This window comes from Helicoverpa armigera, chromosome 30 (assembly GCF_030705265.1).
Source record: "Helicoverpa armigera isolate CAAS_96S chromosome 30, ASM3070526v1, whole genome shotgun sequence".
Lineage (NCBI taxonomy): Eukaryota > Metazoa > Arthropoda > Insecta > Lepidoptera > Noctuidae > Helicoverpa > Helicoverpa armigera.
Window position 1 is genome coordinate 5,337,949 of NC_087149.1, and position 19,582 is coordinate 5,357,530.

At 36.7% G+C, this 19,582-nt stretch overlaps 1 protein-coding gene across 1 annotated transcript in view; it reads left to right on the plus strand.

The window, feature by feature from the left end:
- Positions 1–758: 758 nt before the first annotated feature.
- Positions 759–19,582, plus strand: part of Sli (slit) — a 122,238-nt gene continuing 103,414 nt past the window's right edge. Inside the window, exon 1 of the mRNA XM_064042978.1 lies at positions 759–915. The gene's annotated coding sequence lies outside the window, so the exon portion shown is untranslated. The remainder of the gene's footprint in view (positions 916–19,582) is intronic.

Below are 19,582 nucleotides of genomic sequence, written 5' to 3' on the forward strand. Positions count from 1 at the left end.
CCTGTACTTTCATCTCTTTCTAACTTATAAAAATTATGCATACCTCTCTCTTTCTAGTTGTGTTTGTGTGAGTGACGCCCTTGTGTACGTATAGGGGTCGTGTGAAAGCTTTGTGTACGTGTGCGTGATACAGGTAGCCGGTGCTGTGTTGTGGTGGGGAAAATTTACCCTGGTTTGTGGGTAATTCTGTTGTGTTTTGGTAAAAGTAAGTTAGTGGAACCGTGTCAAGCTTGTTGTAATGGTTAATTATATGGAAAAAATATTTATAAAAAAATAATATAAAATTACTTTGCAGAAGACATGTTTCGTTTACGTTCATTGGCTTATAGATCCCAAAAAAAATCACATCGTTTGTAAATGTGTCTGTAAATAAAACAATATTTAAGAAAAAATAACCTTTTTTCGTTTCGTTGGTTACTTACAGAGATATAAAATACTCTCGCAAATGACATGACTATGCTTTATTGAGCCTTAATTGCTCTATTTCTCTATTTCTCTATATAAAAGTTTTATCTGTTTTCAAGATGGCTAAATCTCTCGTTGATAAAAAGATACTATTGCATTTTTATTTGGATTACAAGAAACGTAAGACAATTTTTCGTAACCGTTTATCTTGCTATTTAGGAAAAGACTTTATTAAATGTAACTTGAAAACTATTTAAATATCAGGAATACAAATCATTATCTCCCTTCCCACAATCGGTCAAACGACAGCTTTTATCGGGAGCTTTTTATACGAAACTGTCAACACTGAACCACCACGGTCTCTCAACTAGTCTCCATTCACCCTCCGGACGCGACAGTCGTGTGTTCTGTGTGTTTTACTGTGTACTTTTGTGTACTCTACAATACTGCCGTGTGTACACTGTGTATTGTGTATTTTAGTGTGTGTTTTTGGCATTTTTTCTTGACCAGGTAAGTTTAATTTTCGATTTTATTACGTAAATCGTACCTTTTTCACTAAAATGCTTGGGTACTGCATTGTTTTTTGGGAATTCGACTGCATATAACTCCAAATTTTATTCATATATAATATCTTTAGACTCTTAACAAATTACTAAATGATACTATATGAAGAAAATACAGTAAAAAACGTGTAATTTCGACACAATATTGTGTGAAAGATTGTCGTATGCCGTTCTTTGAAGTGTCAAATATCATCAATGTTTTCAATATACCTAAGTAAGCAGTACATTTGTACGTTCATACTCTTTCACTAATTTGACTACCTAACTGGTATTTTCAACATACATAGTTGAAATACAAGTTCAGAATCTGGTTTCACTTGCATTTTAAACGATTTTTTTTTGTTGATAAATATTTAGTATGATATGTTTTGTTTTGGTTTGTAATGTCGGAATTTGTAGTTTGTCTGTTTTCTATTATAATTGTAGAAGTAGGTGTGTAAATTGTGTGTCTCTCTCACTTTAATTCGTATTTGAAATAGTGCTTTTGTGTTTCGTTGTGTGTAACTATTTTGTTCAGTTAGCGCAAAAAACTTGAAATATTAAGGAATATAAAAGTTCTATATTAATTTAAATTAGTTTAAAACAACTGTGAGTATTTAATTACTCACGTATAGTATAATAAAAAAAATACAATATGCGGTAATTTTATTTGGCCTGAAGTGTAATATTTTTTTTGAAATGAACGATATGTAAATATGTCACATATTTTAAGTGGTAAGTACAAATTAAATTTCTTTTTCCTTTCGACACTTATTTATTACATGTTTTTTTGTAATAAAACATTTTATTGTAAAAATATTACAAAAAAAAGATCTAACTAGGTAGATAGGTATAACATAGAATTCATATTTCTTAGATTACATAGGTACCTGTTTTACATAAATTGTCTGGGTATATAGATCATTTTTATTATCATATCTACATCAAGATAAACGTTTTTGTTGCAATTTTTGAAATGATTCATTAATTAAAAATTACATTATCATCGTTGCACAATTGTCAAAATAATCACGTAAAACCAACTATAATTAAAAAAAGTCATCAACCTTTATTATTTTATCTATATCTATCTTGCATTCCAATGACTAAAATTTAAAAAAAAAAACATACCTACTGACGAAACATCATCTGCCTAGCCTTTTTCCAACTATGTTGGGGTCGGCTTCCAGTCTAACTGGATGCAGCTGAGTACCAGTGTGCCACAAAGAGCGACTGCCTATCTGATCTCAACCCAGTTACCCGGGCATACCTAGTCGATCTGTAGATGGATGACCATCTTGTCATGACGAGTTCCTCTGTGTTTCGGAAGGCACGTTAAATTGGTGGGTCCCGGCTGTCATTTGAACATCTTTGACAGAAGTTACGGGTACTCAGAAGCCAGGAAGTGACAATCAGTCTTACAAAGAACTATCGTATCGTCGAGGTCAGATAGGCAGTCGCTCCTTGTGGCACACTGGTACTCAGCTGCATAAGATTAGACTGGCAGCCGACCCCAACATAGTTGGGAAAAAGCACTTTCGTAAGCCAAATTCTAAGCGCAAAAAAGTGTTTTCAAACCGACTTTAATTAAGTGGAATTTTATTCCAAGCCTTTTCAAACGGCTTTCAGTTAAATAAAAAGCTCGATAAACAGTTCTTTATTTTTATTTATTCTGCTTAAAGCGTTTCAAATCCCTAAAGAATTAAAGAAAGCCACGATATGCCGCTAGCTTTTAAAACAAAGGAACTAAATGGAATCGAATGGACCGTGGAGAACCAAATGACTAGCGGAGATGTCATAACGCAAAATCTCCTAAGAAAGTAGCGCGACAACATGCGGGTGTGAGGGGAACGAGGAACGTTACTAGCCGATCATTATTTTCTAAATAAAATCACGTATCAATCAAGACCAATCTTTGTCAGATTGGTTTTGATTTGACAAGGAACGCGAACGTCTCGTTAGTTCTAGTAACTGATCACGGCTACCGTACGTTGCTTGAGCTACAAGAAGGCGCCTGACCTACCTTCCTTATGGCATCTCCGCTGTATTTCCTTCCTCCATGAATCGATTGGACGTTACGATGACTAGCCTTTGTTTTTAAATTCGAAGAATTGCCACCCTATAAGTTGTTTTTGCAAAAAATCGATTGAGTGCTGAGAACTGCTGAAAATATACTTTTTGCTGAAACGCGACAATGGCTTAATCCATCGATTTTGAAAATCATTGTCTTTATTTTACTTCAGTCATTCTGCCAACGACTTCTAAAGCGACAGGTTAAGACATAAAACAAGTTTCAGTTTTTGTCATTCTTTAGTTGTCTTATTCATGTCTTTTTGGTGACTACCTAATGCACCTACCTACCATATTATCTCTGCATAACCCTAAGGTTGTCACGAGAAAATGCCTGTGGCATTAAGCCCGCCTTTGCAATGTTTAGTTGCAAAAAGTTAAATAAATAAGCTTAGACTATATCCAAGCTGTGGCTTTTTCGACTTAAATTGAATTGATCAGGTAAAAAGGTACGAATTATATTCAGACAAACGGGCGAACATTATATCGATACTATTTTGGTATACCTACACATTCTTCAATTGTTTTCAGTCAATTTTAAACCACTTCAGTCTGAAAGAAAGGCACTGTGACGTACACCGCATGTATCTCGTGGTGTACTCGCGGTAGCAAATAGTAACACATTGCGTGCGAACATATCTAACATGTCCGCGAAATTGCCTGGAGTGGGACAGTAAAAAGGATGGTGATGATATCCTCACAAAGTATTTTATTGCCTTTTAGAGCTATATTTTTTTCATACTTTTCAAACCAAGTGAATCCGCATGAATAACTAAGTAATCTTAAAGGTTTTTTTTAGAAAAGTCTCCTTTACTACTGAAAATATTGGAAAAATTCTTTCACTTTTAGAAAGCTACACTCTTCCCGAGTTACATTAGCTGCATAAATTTCTATGCTACGCGTATATATTACTTTACTTATAAAGGGTTTTTGGAAGGGCTTCTTAACTGCTGAACCGATTTGAACAAATACTTGCAAGCTACCCTATCTCCGAGTAACATAGGCTATATTTTATCGCAGTACGGGCAGTAATTGAAACTAAATATGAATGTAGATGGATGGAGAGGAAGAGGAAGACCTAAGAAAAGATGGATGGATTGCCTGAAAGATGATATGAATAGGAAGGGAGTGAGTGTCAGTATGACGAGTGACAGGGGAAAATGGAAGAGGATGACATATTGCGAAGACCCCAAATAAAATTGGGAACAGGGCAGGAGAAAGAAGAAGACGAGCAATAATTGAAACGCGGGTGAAACCGCGGTACACAGTTAGTCTTCCATTAAAATGACACGTAATGACGGGTGCACAAAGTCAAGATAACTGGTTCTGTCAAACTCATCAGATTTGAGATAAAATACTTATCATTCGAGTTTTTGTTACGCCTGTCAGCATAACTTTTTTTGGTGGTACATTTTTTTATTTGTTGTTGTGGTAACAGCATTGTTTTTGTATGTACATAGATTATTTTTTTAAATACCTACGCAATTTGATATTGATTTGAAATAAAAATAAGTCAAAAGTACCTAGGCGGTCAGTTTAGACACCAATGACTGTGTTTCGGATGGCACGTTAAACTGTAGGTCCCGGCTGTCATTGAACATCCTTGGCAGTCGGTACAGGTAATCAGAATCCAGTAAGTCTAACACCAGTCTAACCAAGGGGTATTGGGTTGCCCGGGTAACTGGGTTAAGGAGGTCAAATAAGGCAGTCGCTCCATGTAAAGCACTGGTACTCAGCTACATCCGGCTAGACTGGAAGCCGACCCCAACATAGTTGGGAAAAAAGCTCGGAGGATGATTGAAAAAAATAAGTGAATAGCAGGCGGTCAGTTTTTTTGTCTTGAAGTGTAATCATGAATTTCGGTCTAATGACAGTATAATGATGTAAATGTAATTAAGTTACTCGTACTTAGGTATTTAATTTTAGGTAATTTCTTGAGAGACTGTTAATTTCATAGAAATACTTAGGGTCAATTCACACTGAAGGAGCAGCGGCCGGCAGCGGCCGTAAGAGCACGGAAAATGTAAGAGCGCGGCGCGGTGCGGCGCCGCGCGGCCCGCCGCGCTCGCGCTCAATCCCTTGCAATTTCGGCCGCTGCCGGCCGCTGCCGGCCGCTGCCGGCCGCTGCTCCTTCAGTGTGAATTGACCCTTAATGTCATTATGAAATAGTACTTTAAATAATAATGATTGGTTGCATGAATATTACATTTCAAATAGAGGTCAAAATGGTCAATTCTGGTACTTATGTTACGTCGAAGTTAATTTTATGACTTTTAATGCATATGAACTTTGCAATATTCTAACTAATTTAATCTGTATAACATTATGCTTTTAAAATAACTACATAGTTTTACTAGCTGTTTTACCGCGGTTTCACCCGCGTCCAGTGGGAACTACTGCCCGTACCGGGATAAACTATAGCCTATGTTACTCGGGAAGAGTGTAGCTTTCCAACAGTGAAAGAATTTTTCAAATCGCTTTTGTAGTTTCGGAGCCTTTGGGGTACAAACGAAAAAAATAGTCCTCTTTTTTATATATTTGTACAGGTTAATAATAATATTAGTCTAATCACCACCAAAATATGCATTACCAAAGGAATGCAATCAATCCGGGTGTAATGACCTCTTATCTGGTAGATAACAATCAGCGACATATAAAAACATAGCACTATCTGTCTGATTGTTATCAGAGACTTATCATTGTCATACAAAAATGAGGAAATGATAAGAAGATAAGATGTTGAATATCTCTTGACAACGGGTTTACTAGAGTCGACTCTTACAATCATGACTTGAGATGATTTTCAAAACAAATGTCTCCCCTATCCAAACCAAATGTTTAGGCTTTGTTCGGACTATTCGGTTCGTATGAAGTTTGCACAAAATCGGTCGGGCGGTTCTTCATTTATCACATTTTTGAAAATAAAATGGTGGACTTTATATTTAGCGATAAACGTACAGCGAGCCACTAGTGGATCTAATTACCTATCATACCATCCAGACAGATTGTCGCCGGCGGCGGCTGTTCTCATATAAGTAGATCAGCCAGCTGCGCAGGACATGTTATAGTGCACGAGCATTTTACTCAGACACAGGTGCATTCACTCTCATATCGCGATGGGACGGCAATCCGACACCACCGGAGAGAGATTGGTCAAAAGACCGACAATAACCACCAACTTCTAAAACTTCGGGTTACTTTGTAAAAGGTTTTTTTTTATGTCCTATCCACTGTGGGTGCAGCGTGAGGAAGTTTGAAATTCTTACTAAATACCACCCTTGTGCCCTTACCAGGGCAACGGCAAATGCTTCGAGCAATCCCGTAGCCCCGACAGGCTTTGGCCCTAGTGGGGTTTTGCTGACAATCTTTGAGGATCCTGACACAGGAATAGAATCAGAGACCTCATGCAACTAGACCAACGAGGCAGTACATACTTACGACCAATAAAGTAGATACTTATATCAAAACTTTATCATTATCTAAAAGAAAAATCACTCCACATCTTCGTTATAAGTAAAAAGGAACAAACCAACAAACAAAGTTTCGTTATTAATTAGCTGAAATGCGGAAATCTGCGATAATCTCCCCTCGCAGTGGGAAATGAGGGATAGAAACAATTAATTGTTTGGAAACTCCTTGTAATTTATCTTTCATTTAATTTTGGAGTCCATGTTGGTTTTGATTATTTTATTGAAAAATGAGACAATACTCAATGAAACATATTGGTTGCGCGGTAATTTTCATACTCATAATAATTTGTTATATTGGTAATTTCACTGGTGTTTGCAATCCTATTCCCTTCCTTTTCCCGCACATACCTCAACGCATTCGTTGGAGCGAGAGGCGACACTAGCGCCCTTGAGTCGTGTGTGCAACATAAAAAACAAAAAAATGGCTGACAACCCGCGCGAGAGCTCACGTCTCTCTCCGATAAAAAAATCGATATTGAGTGGAAAATTGGTGTGATTTGTGTTGAACTTTATTTGTGGCAGTGCTCCTCGTACAAGAAATCGCCGTAGAAGACAACAGGTACTGTGCTCCTTTCCTTTAGGCATACTTTCTTGTTTTGTGTCGCCCGCAGTATGCCGATTTTCCCGTCGCATTTGCAATCACCAGTTTTTTTTTAAATTTTCGCATCTTTTTGAACCATATTGCGTTTCCCGCGTAACCACATATAAAGAGAGGATAGATTGTATTTTCTTGAACACGCTAATCTCAAGAAGTATTGGTCCGATTTGAAACATACTTAAGATTATGTATCATTCATTGTAATAGTGAATTATCTAATTGGAACTGAATTTTAAAATGGCGAGCTTTTTGCGAATTCAAGTGTAGGACAAACCAAAAAAGCATTCACTCATTGTTTTATATTTTATATTGTTTAATACGAATCAAAGATATAATAAATTGAAGTAACTTAGAAAAAAATAACGTAATTTTTTTTTCGAGGAAGTCTATAAGTTACTTTTTTTCCGAATGCTCACACAACACCCACAGAATATGGATGAAACCACCGGTAATTCCACGGTTCATCAATTTGCCCAGTCTTTTTGGAGCGACTGCCTCGCTGATCTCCTCAAGCCAGTCGCCTAAACCCAGCATTTTCTTGAACTGCGGTGCACTCACTATTCCTTCACTCTCATGGCGCGATGGGACGGCAATCCGATACCACCGGAGAGAGATCAAGCGCAGGACCGACATTTACGCGCTCTCCGATGCACGGGTGTATCAATCACCAACTTCCAGCAAGTTGTAATCTATACTACATAGGTATATACTAATATTATAAAGCTGAAGAGTTTGTTTGTTTGAACGCGCTAATCTCAGGAACTACAGGTCCGATTTGAAAATTTATTTCACTGTTAGATAGCCAATTTATCGAGGAAGGCTACAGGCTACTTTTTATCCCGGTACGTTAAGTAGTTCCCACGGGATGCGGGTGAAACCGCTGGCAGAAGCTAGTATATTATATGTATAATAGAAAGCCGTGGGACTCAGTCCTATGTTAGTTTTGACTATAAACATTGACCGTTCAATATTTGTCTAGAATGTAAAATTTGCTATTTCACACTCGCATGTCAATTGGGATGGTTTGTCTACAAATGTTTAATATTTATATGCTATTTCTATTTAATTTTGTGAGTGTCCTTACTTATCTACATATACTTCTAGCACTATCTATAATACTTTATTATAAAGCAAAGAGTAAAGTTTGCTTGCTTGGACTCGCTAATCTCAGGAAGTGCTGAACGTATTTATCCGATCTAAACCCGCAAAAAAATTGTATATGAAAGAGTATATAGGAAACTCTGTAATTCGACGTACCTAGCTAGGGGTATCGGGAAGGTGCTTATACATATGTAGAATCCGCATCAAAATCGATTCATCCAAATTCAAGATGATCGCGCACAAACATATACATTGGCACCTAAATAAAAACATGAATATAGGTCAGGCTAAGAACCTCTTTTTCTTGAAATCGGTTAAATATGTCTTTACTTTCAGCCGGGTGTGTCATTCAATTTAATTAATATGCCTGGAACAATTACGCAATCACTTTACTAATTGTTACTTGTTCGTACTTTTAAATTAATTGTTATTACATATACGCACACACACACATACACCATATAAAAACAATATCCTCCACACAGAATTTTGGTATCGTGTTGCCCGGGTAACTGGGTTGAGGAGATCAGATAGACAGTCGCTCGTTGTGGCACACTGGTACTCAGCTGAATCCAGTTAGACTGGAGGCCGCCGACCCCAACATAGTAGGGAAAAGGCTCGGAAGATGATGACATATAAAGTTGACAATACTACGTACCTACGTCATAAAGGTTAAGATATTAATATTTGAAAGGGCATCAAACTCAGAAACCTTGCGAGTTAAGCTTCTTATATTATTTTAATCTTATTACCAAGAAATACATACGAACTTATATTAAAACGCGAATTCATATTACGGGTTATACGGGTTTCTCTATTAGTCACTAATTTCCGATAAAAAAATATCATCATCATCATCTCAGGCCTAGGACGTCCACTGCTGAACATAGGTCTCCCCCTTAGATCTGCACAGATACCTGTTGGAGGCGACCTGCATCCAGCGTCGACGGCGACCGACATAAGGTCGTCTGTCCACCTTGTTGGTGGACGTCCTACGCTGCGCTTAATATTGAGTAACTAATGAAGTACTGGAACCGATAAAAAAAATATAACAATATTTTTTTTGTAAATGATTTTTACCTATGTGTGGTTACCTACCTATCGTTATAGTTAAATGTAAAACTCTCTTTAAGTATTATAAATACCAAGTTATATGACGTTAGATATCTTTATTAACCTTCGAAAACACTTTATCTTGACATCTATTTGCTTATGATAATACTAATACTCTAATATTTGATTTATTCGTGTCATGATATCAAATATTGATTTTCCCACGAATCATGTGTCATAGTTTACATAGTTAAAGTTAACGTCATAAGTTTAATCTAAACTAGTGGAATAACTGTTACGTTTTCAAGGTAAAATAACGTTAAATTTTTTCGGGGAAATTTTAAACGTCTGCCTAGCCTTTTCCTAACTTATAGGAGTCGGCTCCCAGTCTAACCTGATGTGTGTTACTAGTGTTTTACAAGGATCTTTCCTACCTTACCCAGTTACCCGCCGAGCATAGCTCTTCAAACATCTTGAGGAAACCTGGTCTATATAGTCCGAAATCACCAACCCGCATTGAGCAAGCGTGGTGATTAATGCTCAATCCTTCTCCGTGTGATAGGAGGCCGCAGCCCAGCAGTGGGACGATACAAAGGCTGTAACAGTAACAGTAACAGGTAAGGTAAACGTACCAATAGTCGTCGGATTTCGGAAATCACTGACTTTGAAGCGCTACTGTGTGTTAAATATTCAATAGAAAATGAAAATTTTTGCATGACGTGATAGAGTATTTATTCATTATTCTAATTAACTAATGTTTTTTTAATCATTTTGATGGATTTATATACTTATTAAGGCAAAAGTAAAAAAAGGGCGATTTGTACCAATAGTCGTCTGATTTGTACGGATACTCGTCAAATTATCCCAGTACTCGTCAACTTTTAATGCTAATGTAAACTCTCTGCTCTTGAACATAAGGTTCAAGTTATGTACATTTTTTTTTGTGCTTGAATTTGTTAAGCATACTTGTGCTTTTGAAACATCAGGTAGGTAGATAGATAAAAAACCAAATTCCTATTTAGGATAGCAGGTCATAATCTGTTAGAAGAGCAGGTATTCAATAAAACAGATACATGATTGCATTTTAATTTGTATTCCTATCTATCAAACGCTTGGAATCACAAAACCAGTCTATGTCTAAAATATCTATATAGTTATCGGCACGAATTTTGAGCTCTGACCTACATCTGCGCAGAAGTGATTTATTAGCAAAGGACCAATCCCGAGTGACCGCTATGACGCGATGCACTGCGGGCCAATCCCCGCTTTAGCCAGTCCCCGCGCCTCACTTCATACCACAAAAGGGACCCAATAAATACTTCTGCGCAGGAGTAGGTCACAGCTCAAGATTCGTGCCGATAACTATACTAATATTATAAAGCTGAAGAGTTTGTTTGTTTGAACGCGCTAATCTCAGGAACTACTGGTCCGATTTGAATATTTCTTTCGAGGAAGGCTATAGGCTACTTTTTATTCCGGTACGGGAAGTAGTTCCCACGGGATGCGGGTGAAACCGCTGGCAGAAGCTAGTATGTTATATTTTTTAATCATAATAACGATGCAGTCATGTGCATATGTAGCACGAGTAAAATAATTAGTTTTAAAATATTTAAATTGTAAAATAAAATAATTAGTATTCACAAAAAATAAAAGCCACATTCATTTATATAGCTTATCGCGAAATAATTACTAACATTCATAAATATGTAGGTAAATTTGTCATTCATCAAAACTTCTGAACTGCTTAGCGCATGCTAAGTACCATTTTCAAAAATCTCTATAGACAATTTAAACTGTCTACTGTCTTAAAGGTATCAATCAAAAAATAAAATAGGATTAGGTACAACTAACCGTTCAAACTCAATAATAATAATATCTAATAAGCCCCACAGGGCATCTGAGGTGGATGACGGGGAGTAGCGACCCCGCGGGGCTATATATCCGAGTGCTCCAGGGAGAGTATACTGTCCCCCATCTCCGGCCTGCTGGAGTGAAGGTCTCCCGCCTCTTGGCTTGCCTTCATTGGCCGACCAGAGTGGAGTCGCTAGAGCAGGGTTAGCAGCCCTGCTCGGAGGGTAGGTGCCTCGTGGTAAGTGGCGAGTGGGCCGGTGATGCTGGACCCACAGGGAGCGCGTGATCTGCGTTTAAAGTCCGCCGAGGTATCCTCACCCTTCAGCCGCTCATGTACCTGTTGCCCTCTTGTTGCGATTTAGCAACTGATTCCCGGGGGCCCAGTAAGTGAGGTGGCGAGTCTCCACCTGCCATTTTAACATGTATTTTATACATTGTCATCGGCAGGTGCCATAGTTCCTCATCATCATCATCCTCCGAGCCTTTTTTCCCAACTATGTTGGGGTCGGCTTCCAGTCTAACCGGATTCAGCCGAGTACCAGTACTTTACAAGAAGCGACTGTCTATCTGACCTCCTCAACCCTGTTACCCAGGCAACCCTATACCCCTTGGTTAGACTGGTGTGAGACTTACTGACTTTTGATTACCCGTAACGACTGCCAAGGATGTTCAAGGATAGCCGGGACCTACAGTTTAACGTGCCATCCGAAACACAGTCATTGGTGTCATTGCTGGATATACTTAGAAAGTACATACAAACTTAGAAAAGTTGCGTTGGTACTTGCCTGACCTGGAATCGAACCCGCGCCCTCATACTTGAGAGGTTGATTCTTGGCCCACCAGGCCACCACGACTTTTTTCCAGGTGCCATAGTTCCTATAGTTTCCTATATCCAATCAACATCCCTCGCAACGCAATAGCCCAAGTAGTTTTCCTCCATAGTTAACAATACTTTAGCACAGAACCGGAGATTGTCCTTGGGTTCATTTCTATAGTATATACAGGGATAATCGTCGGTTTTGTGTCACCATTTCATTAAAGTTGTCTTAAAAGGGCGTTTTAATTTTTTTTGCTGCATCTGATGTTGTGTGTGGGCCCTTGATTTACAGCTTTTATGATTTTTAAAAGGCCCTCTTGCTTGTAGTTTCTTTCAGTCATGATCTGCTATTAAAATTACGATCATGCAATCACTAAATACAGACAATTTTAAATAAAAAATCTTACTTAAGATTACTCTTTACCCATCAATATCGAATAAGACAAGCAAAGAAGTGACAGCGATGGAAGCTATGTCATCTTAGTTTTAAAACTGATTTTAATATTTTTGCGTCAAAACTAGTTGAATGACATAATTTTTATACAGGCGCTATTAAGGCACGTTAGGAAGACGCGGTACAATACGCATAACGAAATGCAGTTATTTCGAACAAAAAGCATAGTGTAAGAACAGTCAATTTTTGTTTGCCACAAATTGTAATCCAAGCGTAGTAGAAACAAAGGCTAGTGCTAGACCTACTTGTACCCAAAGCGGCAGATCTTAATCGAATGGCGGAGCGGCCAATATATACCTGAAAAAACACTCGTAGGAAGTGCATACTTATAGAAAACAGGGGATTTAACCATTAAGAAACATATTAATTGAATCGAATAACATGACTGTGTACGTGCATCTAGAACCAGCAGGGTAAAATTTACCCTTAAGAAAAAGCTTAAAAGAAACGCAGTTTTATGAACAAATGTAATCTTAACCTTAAATATGTTTGTTCTAGACAGTTATCAATTTTGTAAAAGTCCCGATATTAGCTATTTATTCGCATTTTGTACTGTAAAACACAAAATATCCTCATTATGACGAGTTTAGGTGCAACTTTTGAGCATGTCCCAGTAGTCGTCATAATAATTGTAAAATTGACGGGTTTTGGGTCAAATGGGAGTTTTGAAGTACCAATAGATGTCACATTAAAAAAATATATCTTCTATGTTAAAAGTATTCCAAATTGCATATTACATCGCTAGCAAATAAACGTAACTATCTAATTGAACAAAGAAACATACCACAGACCCCACTGGAGTTATGTAAATCAATTCAGAAAACCACGTGCTGAGTTTCACTTTTGACAGCTGAACTTCACGAAAAAACGATTTTGTTAGGGCACACACCTTTGAAATAACATATCTTAGAAGCCGTGACTGTTAAAACCCCGTATTGTTATTTCAATTGTGCAATATATTATCAAGAATATGTTGATATATAAACCGGCCCATTTTAAGTTCAGTAGAAAATAATAATAAAAGTTTTAAGATTAATTGACGACTATTGGGGCATGACGACTTCACCCGCGTTTACCTTACTCACCTAACTCGATATCGATCCCACACACTCTCACTTTAAAGTCTTGCTTTAACTACTACACAACCAAGTCTAAGTTAATATGAAAATCTATATACATACATAGACTGATTTTGAACCAAATAAACTTCTTTAAACTGTGAAAAGAGGTGTAAACTTAACACCTAACTTCAAGTAAACCACATCAAGTATATTTGCGATTCAGAAATCTCCATTTTGAAAGGAAATTGAATCTGATAGCGTTTTCGCGTTCCCGTCTAGACAAAATGCAATTTCTGAACATTTTTATATTCAAATCTGAATATACGATAATACAAACAACGAAATATAGGAGAAACCTAGACATAGGTTTTACCTGCGGTATCTGTTGTCTTAAAGATTAATTAATTACACTTATTTACACTTCATCATCTCTCGAGCCTTTTACCAACTATGTTGGGGTCAGCTTCCAGTCTAACTGGATGTAGCTGAGTACCAGTGTGCCACAAGGAGCGACTGCCTATCTGACCTCTTAAACCCAGTTACCCGGGCAACCCAATACCGCTTGGAAGACTGGTTGTTAGACTTTCTGGCTTCTAACTGCCGAAGATGTTCAAATGACAGCCGGGACCTACATTTTATCGTGCTTTCGATACACGGAAGAACTCGTTTTATAACAAGATGGTCAAAGACCGCGCCAAGCGATGCTTAATTTTTAAAATTGATTCTTCCTCGCGGCTTTGACTAGCCACAAGCTATAAGTACTTAAAATCAGTCTCCCTAATCTCTATCATAATCTAAAACAATAAGTTCTGCCTAATTGAATTTTACCTCAGCCGGGAATCGAACCTCAACTAAGCGAGACGCACTTTGTCTAGCACGGGTAATTATGCAGATCGTATGCACGTCACTATTTGAACACGCTATCGGCTCTGTGCAGTGTTGCTACTAGAGCGTAGGGTTGGGACATGTTAGGGAACTGATATCGATAAAAAATATCGTAGTCATATTTCATATGATTTTTGTTACATATTAAATATTTTATAAAATCAAAACTTATTGTTAATGTTTCGTTATGGAGAGATTTAAGTATTAATTTATATTTTAACTCCACAATTTATTTAAAAAAAACTTATACCATTAGAAAGCCAAGTTGTTACGAATTTATTTAATTTAATAAATTCGTAAGAATTTATTTATTTACGACTTTTGTAAATGCACGATATACCTACCTACATAGAAACACGACACGAAAGAAAGAATTTACAAAGGAAAATGGGAATAAAAGAGATGTAGACAGTGTGTAAATAAAGGAAAGGAAATAAAATGAAATCAAAAGTACAATTCTACTAACATGTAGGGAGTGCAACAGATACACGAAAGGAACAGCGAGAAATATATCAGCTATCAGTATTTATACAGATAACTTATTCTCAAATAATTTCATTCATTCAGTACCGACCATCTAGTTAATCTACAACGCGCAATAAACTACGCTCATTTAAAGGGTACATCAAACCTGTTTGCTTCATAAAACCGCATTCCGAAGCATCTGCAAAATACTAATAAATATTACACAAGTCTTATAGACAGCAATCGTAACTGCAAAAGAAAAACGTAATATTATAAAGAGGAAATATTTTTATGTTTGTTTGGGTCAAAAACTACTAAACCGGTTTGAAAAATTCTTTCACTGTTGTGAAGTAAAGCTGTCTCCAGATGACATAAGTTGTATTAATCTGAAACGCAGTTGAAAATGCAAGAAACAGCCAGTTATTAATAAAATATATCGCTATTTTTTACCGACTTTAAAAAAGTTGCTGACAAATGCAACTCGGAAGTATCTATGTTTATTATAAGGTTTCTTAACCGATTAATTGGAGACCTATTTGTCTATTTAGATGATCCATATTTAAATTATAAATATTTTTTTTATAATTTTTACATTCCTACATCAACATCATATAATTCTATATGAATAAACCTGATGATACTTATTGTCAGAATTGTGAAAAATATGCGTTCACGAATTTTTAACCCTTATTATAAAAGTTATATCAGTATGTTATATCGACATAATATTATCGACCACACCCCCTCACTATGCTTCTCTGCGTATAATTAGGCACTATCTGCTAACAAGAGTGTGTTTGTCGTAGAAGATGAATTTGCTCATATAAATCACTCTTCTATATCTGATCAACTTGACAGACCAATATAGAAATATATAAGACTAACCGATTTCCCGTCCCTTGAAAACTACTGCTCGTACTGGGATAAAATATATGTATATGCCTATGATACTCGAAAAGAGTGTAGCTTTACAATAGTGAAAGAATTTTTACAAATCGTTTCAGTTGCTTTGTAGCCTTCAGGTACCTACATTCTGGGCAGTATCTTTCTTCTAAAAGTTATCATCTGCCTGGCCTGTTACTATGTGGATCAACTATGCGATCGGCTTCCAGTCAAACCAGATGCAGCTGAGTGACTGTCTCAAAGTCATAGGATTTTGTTTCATATAGACCTATTACAAGTGCTTAAGAAACTAAACAGAATTAATAGTAAGGTGCACGGTTCCAAGGAATGGGTCTTATGGAGAAGAAGTGGCAAGTAACTCCATAGACACTCTTTTCAAAGAAGTGTTTGCCATATTTTATTAATTGATCATCTCATGCCTATCTTGCCTCCTTTGTCGGTCCGGCGCCTGATCTCTCTCCGGTGGTGTCGGGTTGCCGTCCCATCGGGCAATGAGAGTGAAGTAGTGAGTGCACCTGTGTCCAAGCAAATGTGCGTGCACTATAATATGTCCTGCGCTTTTTGTTGGCTAATCTCCTTACGTGAGAACAGCCGCCATAGCCGATAATCGGCTAGTAGGATATGATCATCATCATCTCACCTCCTCAACCCAGTACCTTTAGGTAAGACTGGTTATCAGACTTTCTGGCCCGTAACTACCGATTGCCCAAGATATTCAAATGACAGCCGGGACCCACTACAAAACCGACTCTAACACACTTGGGAAAAAACTAGGCAAATGATGTTGAAATAATTATAATAGGTTAATATTTTAACCTTGGTTATCCCAGTAGTGGGTTTGTACAACCTTAATATATTAATTATTCTATTAACCATAATAATCATGTAAGTTATGATGTAAATAGTTAAAAAATATTAACGAAATCATTTGGAAGGCGTGAATAGACAGTTTAATTTAAATATTTTAATTGAATCTGTGTTTATGGCACCTTGTTTGGCAGTCATCAAGAGGTTTATTATTTATGGTTTAGGCGGAACTTTTAATTCAATCAATTACGGTGTTGACTAGCTATGCCTCACGGGTTTACCCGGTTTTTGCGTAACTTTAGTGTATTTTTTTATAGTTTATTTTATTTTTGGTAACTTTGGAGCTATATTTCAGGAACTTCTTTCGGTAATAAAAAAATGAAAATAATCTTTAAAATAGCGCTAGAAGTCGATTTTTGATGAGTGACCGACTTCCAGAACCGTGTTATTTATTTATTTATTTATTTGAATAGGTTAACCAACAATTATTACACTTTTTCATCACTATAACTAAAAGATAAAACACATGTGCGAGTATAATACCTAATCACTTAAAGGCTAACACAGCATGTTATGTTTTTTTTTCTAGTATTTTTGTGTTAAGTCGGTTTCTATGTATCTCTAATTAATTGACATATAAAATTAGGCAATTAAACAATAAAAATGCTAATAACTAAATTGAGAACCTCCTTTTTTGATAGTCGGTTAAAAATACAAGTTATTAAAGAACACGAAACAACTCATATTCAACCAACACAACTTATTTCCAACTCGATAACAACTTGGCACATCACTAACGAGGTTGTTCATAAAAACAGATATTTAATTAAAATATTCAAATCTTGGCTCTTATTGAAGCATCCGAATGACTGTCAAATGTTTTTTTATTACGTATTTATACATAAACAAACGATTTGTATGTTAGTTCAGTTTCACTTTACAGGGTTGTTCAAGCTACTCTGATTTATTTGCTACACTTATTGTAAAATTCAGTGCGACGCGTTTGTCGATTAAAAGGTTAAGCAACGCTTGGTGCAGTCGGTCCGTGGATGGGTTACCATCTGCTTGTCATGACGAGTTCTTCCGTGTTGCAGGAGGCACAATAAATCTGTAGGTCCCGGCTGTAAATTTGAACGTATTTCGCAGTCGCTACGGGTAGTCAGAAGCCAGAGAGACTATCAACTAAGGGTGTTATGTCGCCCGGGTAACTGGGTTGAGGAGGTCAGATTGGCAGTCGCTCCTTGTAAAACACTGGCACTCAGCTGCCTCCAGTTAGAGTGAAAACTGAAACCAACATAGTTGAAAAATGCTGCGTAGATATGGATAGACCCAATGAGATCTTTGGCTTGGAGAAACAGAACCATAGACATGGTTTTAGTTTACTTTCTTTTAAGAGTAGTAGTCTTAAACATCTTGTCAATCGATCTTTTGGCCATTCAACGGACGTTCCCAATATTTTATCATTTGCCACAACATGCTTAGGCAATGCTCAAAATTCTATCTCTAGAATGCAAACCAAGTTATAGATTAAATATTGGGAACAGGCGTTAGTAAAAGTAAAATGAACGTCAAACCTGACTCGTGGTGAACTCATTAGTATATTGTGTTGTCAGTTGAAAAAAATAAAAGAAAAAAATAAAAACTCTTTGGTATGGAACTGTCGTGCGGCGTTAATGCGAGTTTCACGAACGCTTATTGGCTCTTCGGGGTGATAGTGATGTGGTTATGTTATGTCGATAGTTTTTTTTTTCTTCAAAAATATTTTGGGGACTAAAAATATTCAGAGTTAAAGAAACACTGAATCTAATTTTTGTGTAAAATAAAAAAAAAAAACAATATTTTTTAGTACATGGTTAATACATCGTTTTTTTATTATTTAAAAGGAATTCATAGTCAAAAGCCACTTCAGATTGTAATTATGAAGTAACAAGCTTCCGCCAGTAGCTTTACCTGCGTTTCGTGGCAATATATAACACTTCGTAAAACCTAATCTTCCTCGATAAATGGACTATCTACCAAGAAAATATTTTTTCAAATCATTTACTGAGCAGAACACGTTCAAACATACGAAACAGCTTCATAACATAAGTAGGATAATTTAGATCATAAGTTTCTCGTGTAATTGTTCCCAAACCCGCACTGTGTGGTCGGGGCCAAGTGTTTTTAATTACAATTGATCTCGTTCTAGCTCAAGTGCTTGTCTAAATTGGTATTTAACGAGGGTATTAGGATCTAAGTACTATGTATTGTACAGAGATAATACTAACTACTCATAGTGTGGATTTAAATTAGGTAAAGAGTACTGTTTCTCACGATCGTGCCTGGTGGCTCCATTGATAAGTTCGTTTTGCCAATTTGTCATGTCTTCATATTTAAATAACAGAATCATTTATCTAAAAGTAATAGAATCAAGCCTGAGAAAAATAGTAAGGATAGCTTCATGAACAGAAATAAATTATTTCCATTAAAATTAAGCTATGTTTAAATAAGTACCTTATCTAATAACCGTCAATAAAAATCTCATCTAGGTATAACAAGGTAATTAACTTAATCAATAATTATCAAAAATTTTGTCGATAAAAAAGTATACTTGTTTTATCGATACTCCAAGCACATCCCTAGCACTACAAATATTGACGTATCGATCGTCCACTAGAGTGCGCCGAACATCACATTTCGAGCCTGTAGTGTAGAAAGCTAATAACTGATGTAGACAGTCACACTATGTAATAGTATGAACTTTATATCAAGGGAATATATCATCAAGGGCTCTTTAATTCTAAATAGCCGTTTCCCTGCGGCTTACTACGGGAACTACTGCCCGTACTGGGATAAAATATAGCCTATGTAACTCGGGAAGAGTGTAGCTTTCCAAACAGTGAAAGAATTTTTCAAATCGGTTAAGTAGTTCCTTTCGGAACCCTTGTTTCCTCTTTATTAAGTATATTAGTATGGAAATAATGATCCTTTGCAATGCTGTTTCGAACATCTTCTTATGGAGTGAGCTGCAGGTTTAATCACCTAACAAGCCCTAGTGTCACAGTTATCTCAAATTCCCCTGACGGCCTCTGACGTAGCATTGTAACAACGACTGCTACTG